Raw genomic sequence first — 19,946 nt, 5'->3', positions numbered from 1 at the left:
CATATACAAATACAAATTGCAAGTCTGCCTTTAGCATACCGACGGCAGCAGCAAGCCTGCAGTTTAAACCAGCACCAATTACGCATACAAAATCGCTGTCATGAAGCGCCTGTAACTGTTAAAACTGAAAGCAGAGAGAGCACGAGCCGTAACACGGTCTAAGAAAAGACCACCGGTCCTTAGCTAACAGAGCGCTAACCCCAACCATGCATCGTCGGTGAAGTTCAGCGCGCAAATGGTATTCTATCACGTTCAGTCTTACGCACATTTTTGGAGGGTCGAACACTCGCACTGAACCTATGAGGTCACTCAGCACTGAGATTAATAATAAAGAGGGTTTGAAAGGTGAAACAGGAGGAAAACCTCAAAGCAGTTGCACTAGGTAACAATTTTGAGAAAGGGCGGAAAGTAAGCTGGAAGAAACGAGAATATGAACGGATGTACAGTAAACAAAATGAGAGAGGTTGCAGCTAGAGGCCGAATGGATGCTACAAAAAAGACCCTTAAGTAATGTCTACAGTGCAGCACGTGATGTGCACTGACGGCACTAACCCACCTCCTACGGGGCACAATGACTAGAGGAAATTACTTGGTAAATGCTCTAACGTACACCGGAAATGATGGGGTTATCAGAGAGAGAGAGAGAGAGTTCAAAAAGGTCATCAACGCCTTGCTCGGCACAGCTATATTCGTACAACCTCCATTTGAGTGCTAGTTCCACAAGAGCGATCAAGCTCTGGAAACTTCCCAGAGCCATAAATGCCAACAACGGAGACGTGGCGGAAACTCAAGAAGAAGAAGAAGAAGAAGAAGAAGAAGAAGAAGAAGAAGAAGAAGAAGGCTTCTATGGAGTGTCCCCCATCCACGCGAATGTTGGTGAAATTCTGCCATTCTATCAAGAACGGCTTCGTTTGATGTAAAAGAAATGGGTCGTGCCCGCATGCGTTGTTGATTGACTTATGACAATACGGCTATAAACACAAGTACTAGAGCACTTTCACCCATTCAGCGCTTAATACAATCAAAAGATGAGGTTAGACAATCAAAAGATGAGGTTAGAGTGGTTGAACAGCAAGACTGAAGAAAGGAAGCAGAAGGGAAGTATAAAGTAAAAACTAAAAATTGGGTGCAGATACAGGCCGATGCAAACACCTTTAAAAATGCCTAAATGTCTATGTACTACAGTGCTCCACGTGAGGTGCACTGGCGGTACTCGCACCCACCCCCCACCCCCAAAGGGAATAACAGCATGTAAGGTGCAGATTCAAAATCAAGTCTGTCAACTTCTCATTATGTGAGAAGTTATTTTTAAATAATGATACTGTGCTTGCAAGTTCAGTCCACGTCATGTGCATTATGAACAGAACGCTGTGATTCTCTCTCTCTCTCTCTCTCTCTCTCTCTCTCTCTCTCACTCTCTCGTAATGGGCATAGTTTCACTGCATTCAAGTTTACAGGTCGAAGAATGAAAATAATGTTACAATTACGGTACATTACAACGGAAAAAAAAAAGTTAATCAAACTGGCATTTACAAGTGCCTAAGAATGTACGTATAAATAAAAACTGCTCATAAGATAACTTAACTGTCCTATTTTTTTCATTTTTTTCTCTTATATCCCTTTCAAACATTCGGACAAATCAGGATAAACAATAATTTCACAGTACCACAGTATCCTAATTGCAGAGCTTGTTTGATTTCATGTAACTGTTTCAAGGAGACTTAAAATAGCAGACGTTATTTAAATAAACTTTAAAAACATTACATTTTAGGCACTTTAAAAATATCAAATATTTATCCTGGTGATATCTGAGGTGTATTTTATGGAAAATATATTTTGAAATCAAGATATTTGTTGATGACATGTATATTTTGGCGAAAAAAATAGCCCTGTATTTTTTACATATTAACAATTTTTGTTATATAACTAAACCTTAGAGATAGAATGGTACAATGTCGACAAAAGCTTTGCTTGTAAATATGTTTAAGTTTGGTGGGAACACAGAGGTATTGTGAGTTCTTGAACGCGTGGGAGCACATTGGCAACTCCATAGCATCCATCAACAGACGGTAAAATAAAGCAGATCTCTCACATTGAGAGAGAGAGAGAGAGAGAGAGAGAGAGAGAGAGAGAGAGAGAGAGAGAGAGAGAGAGAGAGAGAGATTCACCTACCTAAATTCAAAGGCGAAAATCAGTAGAGTCATGCAATGACAATACTGACCATCCATCCGTGAGCATAAAAAAAAAAAGATATATACTGTACCATACTGTTATTTACATCACTAGGCTAATATGACCTGCAGTTTTGCCTATCTACTTCCGGTTATCACGTCTTGATAGGGAGCCGAGGTTTGAAAAATTATGTAAGATAAAAATGCATAATTTATCAGGCTTTACTGTTCATATATATTTTTAAAAGGTGTATGTGCTAAAATGTTGTATAAACCACTTTCACTTTGATCTCAATTTTACTGATAATAAGCATACTGAAGAGACTACAACGACTGCACAGTTAATTACCGATGCTTCATCATAGTTACCAAATTTAACAAAATTCAAAATAATTATAATAGCTGAAGTATTATATACAATAATTAATCATTAGGATGCGGCAGGAAATCAAATCGTCTATTCAAGTAAGTTTTCCCTTCCGTAGAGATTTCAACAGGCATATAAGTAAGTAGCAACTGTAAAGGTATACTACATTACATACTTCGGTAATTTTGTAAGTTGGTCTGCGTCCTTGACCTCAATGTCACAGCGGGGGATAAAAGATATCAATATAATTTAATTATCATCCAAATAATGCAGATACGCAACTTCAGCTCCTAAGAAAAGAACAGCGTATAATACGTTACCTAACGTAACGCTGCATACCTAGAGGCCTTCCGTAGTGATTTCAACAGGCATGTAAGTAAGAAGCAAATGTAAAGGTATACTACATTGCATACTTATGTATTTTTGTTAAGTTAGGTTGGATGCGTCCTTGACCTTCAATGCTCACAGCGGGGGCGGATAAAAGGATAATCAATTATTTAATTTAATTATCATCCAAACTAATGCAGATACGCAAACTTCAGCTCCTAAGAAAAAGAACAGGCGTATAAATACGTTTACTAAACGTAAACGCTGCATAACCCAGAGGCCTTCCGTAGTGATTTCAACAGGCATGTAAGTAAGAAGCAAATGTAAAGGTATACTACATTGCATACTTATGTATTTTTGTTAAGTTAGGTTGCGTCCTTGACCTCAATGTCACAGCGGGGGATAAAAGATATCAATATAATTTAATTATCATCCAAATAATGCAGATACGCAACTTCAGCTCCTAAGAAAAGAACAGCGTATAATACGTTACCTAACGTAACGCTGCATACCTGTAGGCCTACGGAACAGGTGAGTTCGGGGGAGGGGAGAAAGCTATCTCAGCCGACGGAACCCACATACAAATTCATCACTCATACCGTCATACGTACAACTTAAGAGCTTTTATTACGTGATTTACGGTTAAATGACTACCAAATAACGTTATGGTTCCCAACTCGATTAGATATGTGATCAATTTTCTCATGGATACGCGAGCCTGTATGATTCATCTACACGAAGGCTTTTTTGGGCACGACTCGTATTGACAGTTTCCTCCCAAACGCCTTTCTATTCGATCCAGCTCCAAAAGAATTATTAATAATACACTTTTTACCAACATACTTACTCGAATTTGGTTCGCTTACACTTCACGATATATTCCACGCACTTCCAGGTCACATAGTTTAGCTTTTTGGGCGTCAAATTACGCAGGGAAAGCTCAACACACTTTGGTCAACATCTACACTTGAACACTCTTTGGCCTACACTGAATTCTGGAGGAGCAAGTCTTGAGAAGTTTAGAGGTGACGCTCTCAGAGTCGTGCCAATTTGAAAATTATTAAATCATTTATTCTCCAAAATTATATGGATATAATAGAACATTTCTTATATCTAATACATAACATCAGTATCCTTAAGATTTTTTACGTATTGGTATTCGTGTTTATACACTATTAAGATGAAATAAAAGCTATTGAAAATTAGTAACTGGCATTTTCGATGCGTGACCCGCTAGTTATTCCCCCCCACCTTTTCCTGCTCCACCATTCCCCCAGTCACATCATCCACCTGGAACCCCTATCTCATTCAGCCCATCCCGCTTCCCGTTCGAGGTGTTTTCTATTCGAATATCAATGATTTCTCTCCCTTCCTCTCTGGACAGTCAATTTCGATACCGGTGCATCAATAATAATAATAAAAACAAAAGGCGGTGAAAGAGCCCCATCAACAAAGCTGTTTAGCATTGTTCTTTTCTCGTAGTTTCTCGGTACCGTTATCCAGGAGTGTTTCTTGCGCTCTACAATGACCATCAGTTTTTCTGTAGAGTAAATAAATGCATATATTTCTGTAAATGATAAATCTATGGTACTTATTGCCAGTTGTAAAAAACTGACCGCACCCAGTCTTAATTTGTACGTAAAGAACTATATCATCAAAAGCTATGAATTATTGCAAGCAAGTCTTTAAATGCCGCCCATTTGTGCACTTCCGTGGAACGGGATGTCTGCAGAACTTAGCAACCTTCACTGAGTCTAGATTTCCAGTCGCCGCAGCCTTAGGCCAATGCACGATTTTAACTTGCAAGGAATTTAATATTACTCTCATTACCGATTAATCACGTACTTGTACTGAATTAGTTGTACTGAATTTTTTACCCGATAAAAAATTACCATATTATGCATAAAACCTTGAACATCTAGCGTTTTTTTATTACTAATTAACTGAAAATTTCGTGTATTAAAGGGTAAAAAAAATTAACCTTTCACCTATCATTTACTAGCTGAATGTAGAATCAGTTTTGTCTATGATGACCTGATTAAACCGTATGTATATATGTGTGTGTATATATGTATATATATGTATATGTGATACACACACATATTATATATATATATATATATATATATATATATATATATATATATATAAAGGTTTTTTGCCACGAAGGAAAAAAATGAAAAGCGAGATAGCCAAGTACTTTCGGTCCTGTTCGGACCCTTTACTGAGGCAAACTGATTTTACAGAGAACAACATAGTCAAAAGAAGGCTTAATATACAAACTGACACTACAAGAATAGCCATAAGGGCGATTTTCACTCTACAGAAAGGAGCCGCCGCCTGAGGCTAGCCACACCTTGAAGGATACACGCAGTAAACGAGTGATTCTTCCAGAAAACAGTACATTTTGAAAAAACACGGGAGCATATACAATTTAATATCATGAATTTTTACACAAATTTTCCCAAAAAAATTATTATTAATGAAAAGACGAAAGAAAATATAAATATATATATATCGAGCAAGAGAAAGGGGAGAGAGAATATCGAACCAGAGAGAGAGAGAGAGAGAGAGACAGAGAAGAGACAGAGACAGACAGAGACAGAAATAATAATTATATACATGTGGGACTAATTTATTAGTTGTTCATTTATTTTAAGGTCCTTCATAAACATCTTACAAATATATGGGTCCAAATGGTACATTCCCAGACTAAGATTTAGGTTGATTTTATTAGTGATTTGTATAATTCCCGATTACATACACATGCACATACACGTACACGTACACACACACATATATATATATATATGTAGCAAAGTTAAACACTGTATCCGTGTTCTAATATGTTGTAGGAAGCCCACTAAAATTCGGAATATATATATATATAATATATATATATTATATATATATATATATATATATAAGGATTCCATGAGAAGATATCAAACAGCATTCAGCAGGGTTCAACAAACACATCAAAAGGGCCATACTTAATAACAAGAGACGTTTCGCACATTATCTATGTGCGTCTGTGATCTGTAAAAACAACATAAAACATAATTTTCTATATAAAAAATTAAGTTGAGAAAAAAAAAGTATTTACAAAAATTAAAATTAATACAAATTAAAAGGTATATAGTAAAAAAAGAACCAGTTCTCACCAAACCATCCAAAGGAGAAGGAGAAGAACGTATGACCAAAACTTGACACCAACCTACGACTTCAGTTATGCAAGATAAAGAGGAGAAGCGGAAACGTTAGAATTCAAAGAAGGAACAAGCGGTTTGATGTATAAGTACTCAAGGGTAGTTATGAAATTGCTATGGCTTGTTCCACCAATAATAGAGAAGTGCTTTTTATTTATTTCAATTTTGCATATGGAGGCATGATTCTTTATATTTGAAAATTCTGGTTTGTTTAATTTTTGACCCGTTCTAAAGCTGTATCCCACATGGATACAGTATCTCATCTGCAGTAACCTACGGCTTGATCCAACATAAATACCGGGACATCCCGGGCACTTGAATTTATAAACAATGTTGGATCTCATGAAGGTCTGCAGTTTGTCTTCATAGCTGAAGAATACGCCAATCTTGAGTGGATTGATTGGAATTAAATGCATTTTAAGGTAGCCAAATTCATTTTCGATTATTTGTTTAAGTTTGGCAGAAAACTTGTCGTCAGAGATAAATGGGATAGTGACATATACATTATAAGAGGGCATCGGATTGGAGAAATCTTGTGACAGCAGTCTGTTAATGACTTTATATACCAGTTTTTCAGGATAGGACTTCTGTATGAAAAATTTGACTAAAAATAATACTATCTATGTGAAAGAGAGACCAACTCGAATTGTAACGTAAAGCCCTGTAAACCAAAGTGTAAATAGAATTCATTTTAAAGTTCTTGAAGCATGAATTGTAGAAATTGTTAGCAAGCCCAGTGTATGATTTTTTCGTATACACAGATGTAGTAAATTCACCATTGTCTCTGCTAACATTGATGTCTAAAAAGGGTAGAGTTGTTGGTTTCCTTTTCCATGGTAAATTTTATATTTTCAGTTTGACTATTGATTTGGTCCAGAAACATCTCTCATGCCAGGGTTCTTTGAATAGCGCAAATGTATCATCAACATATCGTCTATAATAGACAGGTTTACACATCCGGACTATTAGGTTAACGTAAAATAATTATTTCTTATGTTGGTTTAAATCAGCCTTGTTTACGTTAAAGTTAACTTTTTGCTGAGTATGTTTACTCTTACGTTTCCGTGAAGTTAAGTGGCTTAGTCAGTGTTTTTGCGCCTCCTCCTCCTCCTTTGTGTATTTAGTGAACTATCTTTTTAACGATTGTTATTCTTTTGTTTTGAGTGTTTATAAACACTGGGAAGGTGATGAGTGGACATGGTCGACCGGTCAACGGGAGTTCGGGTCTTGACAAGCTCTCATCAGTACTGTTTCCCGTCGCAACATTTATTTTGATTTGGAGGACGACTTTGGATACTTACCTTTTGGACCACGCTTTTGGATATTTCCCTCACGGATTTTGGAAGACTCATATACACGTCTGTTGTGTGTGTGTCCCTGGATCACGGTTATTTCTCGCGCAGGTGTTGTTGTCACCTGCGACCTTTTCCTTGTTTTCATCTCCTACTTCTTTCTATCTCATTATTATTAGGTTTTTGGTGATTTTGGCTAGCCTTAATTTGGATCCAACTTGTTATATATTAAGTATGTTTTCTCTTGGAATTTTCTTTTGATTAGGGTTTAGTGTAGTAGCTTTAGGTTATTTTGTGAGATCCAGAGAACCAGGTATTTGTTCTCTTGCTGATATATCCATGTAATTAAGTGTATTTAATCTCACAAGGTTGATTTAAGTGACTTTCTAGTTTATAATAAATATTGTTAAGTTTTCTTGAGTTTCTGTTTCCGTCCTTCCTTGTCACTGAGGTACATGTACTGACTGCACTCCTTGAGAATATAAAGACCTAAAAAGAACCTGTACTACAACCTGGGAGGTTGTAACACGGACAGTTAGTTAAAAAGGTTTCTTCTAAAAAGGACATAAAAATATTAGCAAACACAGGCCCCAATGGGGAGCCCATGGCAACTCCATCGACCTGAGAAAAGAGTTGACCATTAAAAACAAACATTGAGTCTTGCACAGCAAGCTCAAGAAACTTCCTAAAAAGTTGTCTGTTAAAACCGTGAAAAATTACATGCGTCATAAAAATTTCTGTAAAATAATGCTGATGGTTTCATTTAGAGGCACGTTTGTAAAGAGATTCTACATCAAAACTTGTCATTTGTAGATCACCATCTTGTAAAACTGTTTGTTTCTGGAACTCATAACCATTCTTAAGCGAAAGTTGGTTGTAAGCGAAATCACTAAGTAATGAAACAAGGTATTTTGATATAGTATAAGAAGGGCTGTTATAGGCTGTCATAATAGGTCTGATAGGACCAACTTCTTTATGTATCTTAGGGAGACCATATGGAATACTAAAAGATGAACCTGTCACAAATAGTTTCTGATATGTAGTTTCATCCAAAATACCCTCGTTCTTTAATTTTCTCAAACCTTTTAACTAACTGTCCGGATGTGTGTAAACCTGTCTATTATAGACGATATGTTGATGATACATTTGTGCTATTCAAAGAACCCTGGCATAGAGAGATGTTTCTAGACCATATCAATAGTTAACATGAAAATATAAAATTTACCATGGAAAAGGAAACCAACAACTCTACCCTTTTTAGACATCAATGTTAGCAGAGACAATGGTGAATTTACTACATCTGAGTATACGAAAAAATCATACACTGGGCTTGCTAACAATTTCTACAATTCATGCTTCAAGAACTTTAAAATGAATTCTATTTACACTTTGGTTTACAAGGCTTTACGTTACAATTCGAGTTGGTCTCTCTTTCACATAGATAGTATTATTTTTAGTCAAATTTTTCTTACAGAAGTCCTATCCTGAAAAACTGGTATATAAAGTCATTAACAAACTGCTGTCACAAGATTTCTCCAATCCGATGCCCTCTTATAATGACTTAAAGAAAAATTTATATGCCACTATCCCATTTACCACGGACGACAAGTTTTCTGCCAAACTTAAACAAATAATCGAAAATGAATTTGGCTACCTTAAAATGCATTTAATTCCAATCAATCCACTCAAGATTGGCGTATTCTTCGGCTATAAAGACAAACTGCAGACCTTCATGAGATCCAACATTGTTTATAAATTCAAGTGCCCGGGATGTCCCGGTATTTATGTTGGATCAAGCCGTAGGTTACTGCAGATGAGATACTGTATCCATGTGGGATACAGCTTTAGAACGGGTCAAAAATTAAACAAACCAGAATTTTCAAATATAAAGAATCATGCCTCCATATGCAAAATTGAAATAAATAAAAAGCACTTCTCTATTATTGGTGGAACAAGCCATAGCAATTTCATAACTACCCTTGAGTACTTATACATCAAACCGCTTGTTCCTTCTTTGAATTCTAACGTTTCCGCTTCTCCTCTTTATCTTGCATAACTGAAGTCGTAGGTTGGTGTCAAGTTTTGGTCATTCATTCTTCTCCTTCTCCTTTGGATGGTTTGGTGAGTACTGGTTCCTTTTTTACTATATACCTTTTAATTTGTATTAATTTTAATTTTTGTAAATACTTTTTTTCAAACTTAATTTTTTTATATAGAAAATTATGTTTTTTATACTTTGACGTATTTTATGTTATTACAGATTACGGATGCACATAGATAATGTGCGAAACGTCTCTTGTTATTAAATGTGGCCCTTTTTTATGTGTTTGTTGGACCCTGCTGAATGATATATATATATATATATATATATATATATAATAATATCTATATATATATATAGTATATATATATATGATATATATATATGTAAGTGTTTACATAATAAAAATATGGAATGTTAGTCCATATATATAAAAGTCTAAAACTAAAGAGGTCAACCAGATTGCTTGCAGGAATGTGATCAGACTAGAGACGCTAAAGATGACGTATACAATAAAAGTAGGCTAAGGTAACATGCCGTCACCTGTAGTCATTCAATTGTTTATAAACATTAGTCCAAGCTCCCTGCTTGAGACAACTACCGCCTACGGTGATCTGTAGCGTGTCTCATTTGATTGTGTGTTCGTATGAAACTATGTCATTGTATGTATGTTCATATGTTCGAACTACTGTCTGTTCCTTCATAACTTGTAACGGAGATGGTAGACAAGCAGAACAGAGTTAGTGATCGTCATTAGAAGACCTGTACCTCTTTACCTAAGCTTTATCATGTAGAGGAATAGGATTAGCCATTATCATTGGCAGAAGCGATCAAGCTATCGTTATTAGAAGACTTGTTACAATCATACCTGATCTTCACCATGTAAAACTTCAGAAGAATATATAATTTTTTATACTTAGTGTTTTTCTACAAGAACCTCACCGAACCATGAGTTTAACACATCGTCGTAAAGATAATACCGACTTCGTAAGTGATCTACAAAACCCCAGACACTCCATTGAAGATGGAAGTGCAATACCAACCGACTTAGCGTATAGATTATCGCTAGTCTAACATTACCTCATAGGGCGGCGCCTTATCATACAAGGCACAAGCCCTAATATTGGTGGCCAGCGTACCAGAAGAACTCTACAACGTCCTACGAAGAAAAAACCACAAACCAGAATAATAAATCATGTATCATAAGAAGTCAACGACGACGGAAGCAGCAGATTCTTCAAGCAACCTAGTATCATCGTTAGTAAGCGACTTCAGAAAACAATAAGAACTTTTCAACGACGACGAAAGCAGCAGATTCGTCAAGCAACTTAGTATCATCGTTAGTGAATAACTTCAAGAAACAAAACCGACGTGTCCTTTTCCTACGGCAACGGAAGCTTCGTCTCTCATTAGAATCATTCAAGAAAACATCGTTAGTGAGCGTTTCCGGCACTGCAAGAAACAAACCGAACGCCGTCTGCAGCATCGGATTTTCAAGGCTGTCGAATCATCGAAACAACGCGCACGGGGGAAACTGAAGCCAAACCCAGGTCGTCCGCTAAATAGAGAAGGAGGACCTCAAGGCGGACTTGTGTCAGTTATCGGAACACCGTGACTTCCCACAAAAGCAAGCTAAGTACAATTTTTTTTTTTATTCATTTGGGAGTAACTTTGAGTGTTCCTTTACAGGTCGAATTTCGTTATTCCTGTGGCTGAAGTTACGAGACATTCTTAATCTTACTTTTTACAGAAATTATCTACATAATTGAGATTTCGCTACTGCGAGTTTTTATCTTTGAGTGTCTGTTTCCAGAAGTTCTACTGAAATATCGTAATCATATACTATGTTAATTTTATCATTTTGGGTGATTATTAATCCCTTACGTAACAAATCATATTAAACAGTGAATATGCGTTTACGCAGTGACGTCTGCCATTTATACAGATGCATGGATAGGGTCGTTAAGCACCGTAGTGATTAGAAAACACACAAAAACAAGTGGAACACCCGTACAAATCTAGATAAATTAGAGGTAACACTATTTCGGGTCATGACAATAAATGCTCTTTGCAAAGTCCCGATCGCAGTTTTAGCCTTGAGTTTTTGAGTATATAAAATATCGAATCTCAATGACTCAACTTAACTTTAAAAATATGGCTGGATTGCAAGGAATAACATGTCTGTAAAAAAACTTTCATCAGGCTAAATGCGCTGACCAGGATCCCTCACTATTTCAAATTTTAGCAAAGAATGAAGTACAAACAGTTAATATTGAATGCAGTAGTGATAACTTGTCTTATTAGTAATCGCTCAGTTCCTAATAGTTCGTCATTCATTGCTTTAGACGTAACCAGCAACATAATGCTAAAAAACACACAATACGTTGCCGATGGTAATAAAGAGAAGGATCCTAATTATTACAAAAAGAAATAGAAACAGTAGCCCGTTCAGAATCAAACAAGCAAACTCGGTGACTGTGTCACCTAGTCAAGCGGTCAAGGTTAGTAAAAAAACTGCCGAAGTGTTCAAAGCATAGAAAATTCCACACAATAAGCGACTCTAGCAGAGTGGGGAAAAGCGATGTTGGGTTCATACATGCCCATCTTTTTGAATCTTTTTAAAAAAGGAATTAAAAAAGGATTTTTCCTATGAAACACACGACCGTATAAACACGTAATCAAAAAAGAGCAGGTTTTCGTTTTTTTTTAATACGTAAGTTTTATTAAGTAAGTGTTGGGGATTAAGCCCAACTGTAGTCCGCCGTAAAAAAAATTAGAATATCTTGTTTATTCCTTTAGTACAAGTAATATCCTGTATTTACGGACTTTACCGTCTGTTGTTCGAACTTCCCTCATGAGAAGTCCGGATAAGCGAGCGTTTACAGATACCTCTATAGTTATAAAAAAACATTGATCTGTATCTAGTGTAATTGTAAGATTCATCTAGGGTATACAAAATATTATCTTACATCCTTGCAAAAACTAAGGCGTGTTTATCAAAGGAAAATCCTATAAATCTTCAAACATATTAAAATCCGTTTGAACAAAAATGAGACAGTTAATCAAATAATAACTTATATAAAGAACAAATCATTTGTCTCATAAATCGTAACATTGTTCAAATATCCCAACAGAATTCTCCCACAACCGCAGTCGCAATTTGCACGCAAAATCTCGAGAAGCACACCCTCGAATGTCTTAGTGCGTGTAAAAAGACTTTGCTGGGAAATGAAATTTTAATCCTTCCCGACACTCTGAAATATAACGATTTCCGCGAACAAAGCCCTAAAAGTGTACATATCGTGGATACGGAAGTTTATAAAGATCGCATTTTTTTTTTATTGTTGCTAATTTTTAATCCCGCCCAACCAGTCGTAGATGAATCTCTCTGATAATCTATCTAAAGTAATATCCGTAAAGTCATTCAAGCAGAGGTATTCAGCAGAAATTTTTTTTATCTTTTACCTGAATACCAGGAAAGTTTCTCACTGGCGAGTGATCTCTGGAAAAAAACGGATGTAATTTAACACAAAACACGGTCTAAGGACAAACATAAAGCTATTTACGTACCTTCGTATAGATTCTCAATGAAATTTCAAAATAGAGATAAATGACGAAGTTGAAAAATGTTAGTAATAGGAGTCATTAGGAAATCAAATAAGCCCATATAATTTTTCCCTCAAATGTCATGCCATAAAAGATTGGACTTGGCGTATCTGCGCAGATTACGGTCGCTTAAACAAGGAAACGACTTCCGATAGTTTCCAGTGCGATGTACCGACGACATCTTATCTCTGTTAGGTTAGAATAAATTTTTTTTCACCAACTTGGACTTACTTAAATGCTTTTACCAGATACCATTACCTAAGTGATTGTACCTCATACACCGTTTTCAGCACACTCAGGGGGACATTATCAATTTTACGTATGCCTCCGGCTTACGTTGCGTCCCAATTACAATATAGTGTTTGGAGACTTTTAGGGGAGGATAACCTACATGCCTATATGGGATGATCTTGTAATCTTTTCTAATACCTTAGAAGTACATTCACATAAACTAGAGCTAGTGCTATAGAGACAAAGACAAATAATCTCAGAGTAAAATATCTAAATGTGAGTTTTTAAAAAACCGAACATGTTTATCTAGGTTTTATGTGTCTAGTCAAGGTTTTAAAGTAGTCCAAGGTAAGGTGTCGGCTATTCATAACTTTACGGTACCTATTAACGTAAAAGGGGGATACAGCACTTTGGCGCTGTAGTGGGTATTACAATCGTATGTAAATATGTAACTCTTCAATCATGACAGCTCCTTTAACAGATCTTACGAAGAAGAGCGTAGATTTATTATGGTCTGAAAAGCATCAACAGGCGTTCGATATCTTAAAAGCGGAAAATGCAGCTTACCTAACTTAAAAATCCCTGATTTAAATAAGGAATTTTTTTTATTGCAACAGACGCCTCAGACCAAGGGGTAAGAGGGTATTACTTCAGTAATATGATAAACAGTTCTTCCCTATAGCTTTTTGTTCACGTAAACTAAAGCCCTCTGAAAGTAAATATGCAGAATAGCAAGGAAGGGCTAGGTATCTTTAACTCATAGTCATTTTAAGTTCATAATCTATGGCTATCCTGATAAAGTCCTTACTGAACATGAGTCCTTTACCGAGTTTTTCAAAGGCTTTAATCACAGTCCAAAAGGAACTCGGTGACAAATGATCATTCAGGTCTTTGGAGCCAAGATAAGATATCTACCTGGGAAAGCAATTATCATAGCTGACGCATTATCCCGCAATCCCGCACCATACTGCAAAGAACCATTAATTAGACTAAAAGATATAGAAACATCCGTGCCTATTGTTAAAACCGTATCTAAACAAGAAAATTCCTTAACCCAAGAGATCGCGAGCATTGAATATCTGGGTCGGAGCGCAGAACTGTTACAAACTGAACAAAGCAAGTGTCAACAGCGATAAGCAAAACAATAAACACCAAACAATAAACACTTCGAAACGGAAACAGGGTCAGTGGCTAAGCAAAAACAATAAACACTTCGAGCAGAAACCCTAAAGCGAAAGTTTATTTAAAGTATGTGTATCAGAATAATGTAATCAAATGTAATATTATATGTAGGTCTGTGACGAGGAAAACCCGAAGAACACAGCAGGTGACTAACGACCAGGTAGTAAAGTAATAATCTCTTTCATACCAATCGTCATAAACTGGTTGCATTCCGTCATCCAGGGTTCCCTACTATGTCACAGAAAGCCAAATCACTATTTTACTGGCCTACAATGCTTACAGATACGCACATAACATCAATTGTAAACACGGCTGTCATGAAAATACAAGGGATACACTAAGACACCTGTCAGTTTAGGAGCCTATCCTGTGCCAAATCAATCCTTGAAAGAATATACGTAGACTTATTAACGATAATTACGGGATCCTGACCAGAGGGAATAAACACTTCTTAGTGTTAATAGTTCCTTGACACGTTATATAGAGTTAATAGCACTAAAAACAAACACCGCAATTGAGTGCGTTAGGAATATTTATGAGTGCTAAATCAGTAAATATGGAATTCAACACATAATAATCTGTGACTCGGGTGGTGTAAATCAATAATAATCTCCTTAACACGTTGTGTGAATTCCTTTCCATTAAGAAAACCAATAATATATTTTTACACCCAGAGTCAATCGGTTTGGTAGAATACCGGATAATTAAATAGGAAGTGTCAATGTCTTACGAGTTACAATTCGTGATATTGGATCCGAACTGGATTATAGCGGTTCTCGCGGTTTTAAATACCTTTATCATTTATATCTTGTATCTATAGAATTGATGCCGCAAGTAGCCTTATACGGTACGCCGCTAGAACACTTTTCCACATATTCAAGCCAACCATTAATTTATCAAATATATATAAAAAAATATATAAATAAATAAATATAAAAAAATAAAATAAATATGGATACAAGTGGAGTCAACATAATACACTCCGTAAGAAGTCGGAAGGGTTACAAATTATAATAAAAAAGGAATCACGATAAAATCAATAAGCAAAAACGTAACCATAGATAATTAAATATCCAAATATATATGCGTAAAGATTTGAACTCTAACTTAACGCTTTAGTAATGACAAATAAGCTAAAAGTTCAAACGCATCTCAAAACCTACTGACAAATATTATTGTCTGTCCCGGTGATTTATATTCGTAGTCAATGAAAAAAAAAAAATTAAATAAATAAATAAATAAATAAAATAAATAAAATAAAATAAAAGAGATTTTAAAGTCAGGAAGTCTAGAAGTGAAAATGTTATCTATGAAATAATCCTATATGAATCTTATACAGGGCTAATAATATATATAGAATTTGTATGGAAACCTTTTTCATGTAGTTTGAATAAGGAATATTTAATTTAACATAATTACAATTATGCAGATTTCCAACATGAAAACTAATATATTGTTCAATTTTGGTACTGTTTTTTTTCAGACATTCTCTCATGTGGGTCGAGTATTAAAAACAAAAAAATTTATCCTAAAGTCGTATCTCTTACAGCAAGTAACGTAACTCTTAGCTGGCTGAGAGCAATCTCCTGCCAAGTGACGACGTCATCATTGCCGTATCAGCATTTGTTCCTTTTAACCTCAATAATCTGCTTACACAGGCTTCATCTCGCGATTGCAAAGCAGATTGACTGGGGAAAGGAATGCTTAGTTCATGAACTTCACATGTGGTTCATAGGTCACATGACAGGCCACATAACATATTCTTATCCGTGTGTGTAATGCAATTAGTTAAGGACTTGCAATCATTTTAAAATTAATGAACAAAATAAGCAAATAGAATTTCTATAACAACAAGATGAATTAATTTTTTTTTTCTCTGAACCTCATAGACATTTAGAAGTATCAAGATATGTATATATGAAATATTTACTTGCAACATTAGCCTATTACAATTCAAGTAAAACATTCATGGGAAAATGTCACATTTTCTTGAAAAACCCAGAGTTTATTTAGAAATTAGTTACATAGTGGGTTTTTTCGTTGCATCTCCTACCTATTAATAAAGTTTAAAAATTAACCTCAGAGGATGCGCACGAGAAAATTGAATATGAAACTTTTGTTAGGGCACATAGGATCAGATTTTATCACAACTTAATTTCAGTTAGCATAGAGAACTACAGAATCATGATTAATCTTCTCTTTGACTCTTATGATGCCTGGCAATCTTACAAATAGCTCCATTTTCCACTTCTTTGTCTAGTAACTTACTACTAGTAATATCGAATTTTCTTTGAGATTCGTAATGATATCTATTTATTTTTTATAATTATGGATATTTTTATAAGTCATCATAGACCTGGATAGGTTCACTCATTGTTAATGCCATGGATAAAAAAAGTTTGTACAGCGGACTCTTTTGAATTCCAAAATATCAGCGAATTCATGTGGGTTAAGTCTGGTCTAAATGGCTCTCTTCCCTCCCCTGTATTTGGATGTTGTCTGAATTTACTTTGCCCTTGTGACAAGTATAATTTAACTTGCAGGCTGATTAATGGAACCTGGTTACAGTATCCTGCAGTACGAGAGTTTCACATCGCAACTTCAAAAAAATCGTTCGTCGCAGCGGACGACTACAGTCAAGTAACAACCGCCTACAATGTGAAAGGAATTTCATGGACTTCTTCGACCGACACCGTATCTCGTCGTTAATCTCGTTTTAATGCGGAATGCTCCGGCGGCTGTCGGAATCGACTACGAATGGGACATACTTCCGACAATTACGACCCGAAGGATATTCAACTCTACTTTGCTGGCGAAGGACTCGTGCTGGGGATGTTTTTTTTATTCATCGCGAACGTAATCGTGTAGCTTAGGATGCAGAGAATAAGTATGAGCGCAAAATAGAAACCGTTGGACCCGCCCAGGCAAATTTTCCCCTTGTTTTAACCATTGAAAAAGGCCGTTTCAGTGGCTATAGGTGGTTGTCTGGAACTGTGTAATGGACGAAAAGTGGTTCGAAAGCTAGTTAAATGTGAAGTAGTATAACCTCGGTCATGTATCCTATATATATAAATGATCATAAATAACAGAATCGAAATATATTTTTGCGTGTACGCACTAGGAATCTATATATAAATGATCATAAATAACAGAATCGAAATATATTTTTTGCGTGTACGCACTAGGAATCTATATATAATTGATCATAAATAACAGAGTCGAAATATATCCTTGCGTGTACGCAATAGGAATCTCTTATATAAATGATCATAAATAACAGAATCTAAATATATCTTTGCGTGTACGCAATAGGAATCTATTTAAAGTGCACATATATTAATCATAATTATATGAATCCATATACATATGAATAAAACAAATCAGGTTAGACCTATAAATCCAATCTGTTACCTTTCATCTTACCAATATCTGCAGTTATATATGAGTTAGTATATTGATTAATGAATCAGAAATCAACGAATCAATCAGCATAAACATTAATAATTTTATCAATTCATATATGATATTTTTTATCAGTTAAAATATGATTTTTATCATGTTAATCTTCATTCTATGCAATTATCAGAGTACATTAGTATTTTCTGTAGCATAAGTATCTTGATGAGATGAAGTGAAAAACTGTATATTATATATCCGTGATCACTATTATTTACCAATATCATTGTTTTTATATTTATCTGAATCAATTCATGACACAATGAATTTTTATTTAACTTATATATATATATATATATATATATATATTCACATAGTGTCTGTATCACACTCCTATAAGTCAAATGCAAGTCAAGTTTGAGTAATATTCAGTAGTGGTTTTGGTAGCTGACCGAGCTAATGTAAGTGTTTACATAATATATGGAATGTTAGTCCATATATATCAAAGTCTAAAACTAAAGAGGTCAACCAGATTGCTTGCAGGAATGTGATCATACTAGAGACGCTAAAGATGACGTATACAATAAAAGTAGGCTAAGATAACATGCCGTCACCTGTAGTCATTCAATTGTTATAAACTTAGTCCAAGCTCCCTGCTTGAGACAACTACCGCCTACGTGATCTGTAGCGTGTCTCATTTGATTGTGTGTTCGTATGAAACTATGTCATTGTATGTATGTTCATATGTTCGAACTACTGTCTGTTCCTTCATAACTTGTAACGGAGATGGTAGACAAGCAGAACAGAGTTAGTGATCGTCATTAGAAGACCTGTACCTCTTTACCTAAGCTTTATCATGTAGAGGAATAGGATTAGCCATCATCATTGGCAGAAGCGATCAAGCTATCGTTATTAGAAGACTTGTACAATCATACCTGATCTTCAACCATGTAAAAGCTTCAGAAGAATATATAATTTTTTATACTTAGTGTTTTCTACAAGAACCTCACCGAACCATGAGTTTAACACATCGCCGTAAAGATAATACCGACTTCGTAAGTGATCTACAAAACCCCAGACACTCCATTGAAGATGGAAGTGCAATACCAACCGACTTAGCGTATAGATTATCGCTAGTCTAACATTACCTCATTAGGGCGCCTTATCATACAAGGCACAAGCCCTATATATATATATATATATATATATATATATATACTATATATATATATACTATATATATATATATATATATCGGCGATCAGCAGGGTCCTTCAAACACATAAAAAACAGTCCATGGTTTATTACGTCTGTAAAATTAAAACATACCCATTAAAAATATTATAAATAACATTAAAAAGTAAATAAAACATCAGAAAATTGAAAAAACTTAAGAATTAACTTTACTTTAAAAAACCATCACAAGAGTGTGTCAAAAGTAAAAGAGAGACCCAGTGCCTAACAACCTGTTAGAGTGGAGAAGGAAGAACGAATGACCAAGACTGCAAACCTACCCAAGACTTCAGTTATGCTAGATATAGAGGAGCAGCAGATACGTTGGAGTTTAAAGACGGAACCAGCCGTTTAATGTATAAAGACTAAAGGGTGGTGAGGTAGTTACTGTGGCTTGTACCACCAATAATAGAAAAATGTTTCTTATCAACTTGAATCCTGCCAACCTCCATCGCAAGACGCTCAACTGGCAGGCCAAGGAAAGCTGCAGCGCTGTGTAAAGGCCGTCATCCGACAGGTGCTGTACCTTCACAAACTAAACGTCCCCGTAATTTGGCTCACAACATTTTCTGCAACGTGGCCAATGGGAAATCTCATGGCACAAATCATAAAGTGAAAATAGTGATATTTGTGTATTTTTTTTATTGGCATATATTTGATTCAAATGGAAAATAGGAAACCTATTTTCGAATTCATATTTCTCACACTTCACAATAGTTTTTGATTAGTGTTAAGGCAACGTATTAATTCTATGTATTTATTATAGCTCTTAAGACATGAATTATTCCATTTTTATTGTATCTGGTTGACCATGGAACTGTGCAGTTTGGAGTCTATCAACTTTGGTATGGTGTACAATGTGAGTAATCTTTTGTATATAATAAACTTTTG

General features: G+C 35.4%; 1 protein-coding gene across 1 annotated transcript in view; it reads right to left on the bottom strand.

The window, feature by feature from the left end:
- LOC135206970 (protocadherin Fat 1-like) overlaps positions 1-3,849 on the bottom strand; it is a 44,788-nt gene extending 40,939 nt beyond the window's left edge. The window contains exon 1 of the mRNA XM_064238527.1: positions 3,713-3,849. The gene's annotated coding sequence lies outside the window, so the exon portion shown is untranslated. The remainder of the gene's footprint in view (positions 1-3,712) is intronic.
- Positions 3,850-19,946: the final 16,097 nt, after the last annotated feature.

Source organism: Macrobrachium nipponense, chromosome 31 (genome assembly GCF_015104395.2).
Source record: "Macrobrachium nipponense isolate FS-2020 chromosome 31, ASM1510439v2, whole genome shotgun sequence".
In the NCBI taxonomy this organism is placed as follows: domain Eukaryota; kingdom Metazoa; phylum Arthropoda; class Malacostraca; order Decapoda; family Palaemonidae; genus Macrobrachium; species Macrobrachium nipponense.
Note: the sequence above shows the minus strand (reverse complement) of the source record. Positions and strands in the feature narration are given on the sequence as shown.